Source organism: Carlito syrichta, unplaced genomic scaffold (genome assembly GCF_000164805.1).
Source record: "Carlito syrichta isolate Samal-C Ts95f unplaced genomic scaffold, Tarsius_syrichta-2.0.1 Scaffold307240, whole genome shotgun sequence".
Taxonomy (NCBI): Eukaryota; Metazoa; Chordata; class Mammalia; order Primates; family Tarsiidae; genus Carlito; species Carlito syrichta.
In genome coordinates this window covers 280777-284744 of record NW_007251336.1, presented here as the reverse complement: position 1 = coordinate 284744, position 3968 = coordinate 280777, and positions in this window count along the sequence as shown.

Below are 3968 nucleotides of genomic sequence, written 5' to 3'. Positions count from 1 at the left end.
AGGATCGCCGGAGCCCAGCAGGTCGAGGGTGCGATGGCCAGGAGCGGCCACTGCACTCCAGTCTGGGCGACAGAGTGAGACTCCAACTCAAAAAAAAAAAAAAAAAGAGATTAGGAGAATTTGATTTTCAAATATGTATTTTTTTAAAGAACTTAAAGTCAATATAAATACCTGTGTAGAAAATTTTTTCTGATATATGATATATATACACACACACATATCTATGCATACTTCACAAAAAAATGATAATACATGTTCAAAACAGAATATTCTTCAAATTAAATGAACGCTCCTTGTTTCTAACTTGAACACTTGATCCAAGAACCTTGCAGTTTTGGTAAAAGAATTCTTCGGTTAGCAAATTCCATTAGAGCTGCCTTCTTCACCACCCTTGACCTTGTGTAGTCTTGTGTAGTTGAGCCAGCAAGATTACCATATGCCTCTCTATTTAGAAAGAAATCTTAACCAGCACCAAGAAATCTGTCATCACTACTATTAAACATTTCTTGATTACATTGCCCTCTGCGCCATTATTATATACTGGGTACTTGATAGTTTTTGCATTTTTGGTCAGATGCATTCTCTACCCTAAAGAAACTTAGAGCCAGGCATGGTGACTCAAGCCTGTAATCCCCGCACTTTGGGAAGCCAAGACGAGAGGACTGCCTGACCCTGGGGGTTCGAGACCTAGCCTGGGCAATTTGGTAAGACCTCATCTCTACAATATATCAAAAAATTAGCCAAACGTGGTAGCATGTGCCTGTAGTTCCGGTTATTTGGAAGGCCGAGGCAGAACAATCGCCTGAGCTCAGCCGGTCGACATTGGGGTGGCCATAAACATGCCACTGCACTCCAGCCTGGGTAACAGAGTGAGACTCTCACTTAAAAAAAAAAAAAAAGAAACTTAGCGGTATCTGTTATTTCAGATACTGAGCCACAGAAATAGAAGTAATAAATTAAAATAATATATAAAATTCTCAAAATTCATTTTATCCAAAACTTTTCATCTCTTCCCTCACTTTTCCTCTTTTCTCCCCAGTCTGAAATTAGATATTAACTAGCAACAAAAGAAGTTTTGAGAGATTGACATTTTTTCACTCTTATACCACTATTTAATTTGAGAAATACTAACATACTCCAGAACAGGGAAAGGTTAAAAGAAGAAGGTAAGACCTTGAAGACTTATAAACTTATGTTAATTATCAGACTTTCAAGTAAGGTAGAGAATGAGGGCCACATGTCTTTTCAATGTCATACTGGGGCATTATAAAAGCTTGCCTAAGGGTTATTTCATTTTCTAGAACAATGTAACTGTGTTTGAATTTGCTATTTACTATTTGATTAGTGCGTAGACACTGTGCAGCTATGTGTTATCTTGAGGATTTCTACCCCAGTAAAAAAGATAATCAGGAAGGCTATGGTTTATTTCCTTATAGGATATTAACCACTTTTGTTTGACCTAGCAATCTTATTTTAGCATCACTTTGTAAATACTTAGTTCTTCAAAATATTATTTGAACTAGCTTTGCCCTCTTATTTGTCCCTTTCCCCAATGAATTAAGAGGTCTTTAATATGTATTAATTTTTTATTTTGAAAATTATACTTTGACACTAATAGTTCATATGATAAAGTGATTAACATCTTTTTAGCCTTTTGGAGCATGCTTTTATTTTTTTGAGTTGGAGTCCCACTCTGTCACCCAAGCTGGATTGCAGTGACACAATCATGGTTCACCACAGCCTTGACCTCCTGGGCTCAGGCGATCCTTCTGCCTCAACCTTTCAAGTAGCTGAACTACAGGTGCGTGCCATCATACCCAGATTTTTTTTTTTTTTTTTTTTTTGAGACAAGGTCTTGCTATATTGCCCAGGCTGGTCTCAAACTCCTGGGCTCAAGCGTCCTCCCACCTTGGCCTCCCAAAGTGCTAGGATTATAGGAGTGAGCTACCATGCCCAGCCAAGGGAGGGGGGTCACGCTTTTGATGCAATGGGCTAACATATTTTAGATTTTTCACATTTCTACCTATGAGAAGAGCTGAGAACAGGAAGCAGGAAAGAGCAGAAAGCTAGAGGCAAAAAAAGGAAGAGACCAAGTTGAGAAGATAGGTAGATAAAAGACAATTACCACATTAGGGTTACCCCCTCTGGATCCCAGCTGACCCAAGTAAGCAAGCTGTGTCACTAACTTCCTGACAGTGCTTCTGGACAGGCCCAGCCGAGCACTGCCAAGTCAACCAGCCAGTCTCTAGAATTTCTATATAAGAGAAGATAGGGGGGCAGCAATCTAGTTTGAAAGGCTAGGACATGAGGTAGTGGCTAGGAGAACTATCTTAGACATATACAGCAAACCCACTGTGCATCTTAAAGTCCCTCTCAATGTGTGCCCCACTGTGGGCAGCCATAGTTTGATCTCAGGAAAGTAGGATAGGATGTCTAACTGTGGCTGTTAAAATGAAAAAAAGCAAAAACAAAAAACCCACTACCATCAGAGGGCAGTATTTGTCCTTTAATTTATCAAAAGAGAGTTTTGGCTTGGCACCGGATATTAGAAGTGTTTTCTTACATTAAGCAATATGCCTCCATCCATATCCAGGGTGAGCCTTGCCCAGCCTTTACTTTGCTTTTAAGTAACTTTGAAAAATACTACGTTGTTTGTGTCATACTTAGAGTCATACTTCACTTTTTCATCTAATATATTTTAACATGTGGTAATAGGGATACAGAAGAGAACAAGGCAGCCAGGACTTTGCATACATTGCATGGGGACAAAAAACAGTCAATGAGAAAAATATCATATGGTCATAAATGCAAATAAAGTAGGATGACATGGGGTAATCTTTCACTTCATCGTCATCATTCCCTCCAGAATCTAAAAAGGAAGTCAAGGAAGAAAAATGACATCAGCAGCCCAATAAAGTCACTACATAAGAGAATACAAATTCCAAGATCATATAACTAAGATACCTATATGGTCAAGTCACATTTTATAGCATTATATGCTCAACAAACTTTATTTCTAAAACACAACTTTATTTGGGGGGAGGGGTCCATGCCTGTGCCTGACCTCACTTTCTTCAAAAAGTTGATGAGCTGTCACCCTAGGGAGACAATTCAAGTCTTTTATCTGCTGCCGAACCTAAACCTTCCCTTAGGACTGTGGGCTGGGACTTAAAGGACTGTGTGTGGGGGAATATCCGCATGCTCAGTTATAACTGAGACTAATGACTGAAAAGACCCCTCAGAAAACAGAATGTCTTCATCTTTGTCCCTTCTCCTCAGTTTCCTCATTTGTAAAATAAGATATTAATACTTCTTTTCACTGGGCTAGTGTGGATGAAATAAGAGTATATGTATACTATCTGACATACAGTAAGTAACAGCGTGTGGAATCTTTGAAAAATGTCTCTTGCCTCTGCCTCTCTCCTGAGTTCCAAATATATGTTAGCTGTCTTCCAGCTGTACAAAAGTAACACTTACTAAAATTTAAGGCAACTAAGCCTGGGAAGTAATAGTTCATTGAAGAATAGGATCAAGATTTTATAATATTTTGAGTGACTGGACTAACAGCAACAGGATGAAATATTATGTAGATGAAAGGAAAATCCAGTGCCTACATAAAGAAATTTCAATTGCAGAAGTCCAGGATGGGAAAGAATGAACTTAATAGCAATTAATGTGAAACAGACAGTGTTTAATTGACACAACAGATGTCATAAGAACATACTGTAGAGTGGCTGGCAAGGAATCTAATGTAAGACTACACTGCACTAATTGAGGTTTAATGTCCAAATCAAAGAAGAAATGGCCCCATTTTACACTGCCGTGGCCAGATCCTTACTGGAGCCATGCTCATTCTCTTCCAGGAGCCTCATTCTTTTTTTTTTTTTTTTTTGAGTTGGAGTCTTACTCTGTTACCCAGACAGGAGTGCAGTGGCTGCTCCCAGCCACTGCCTTGATCTGCTGGGCTC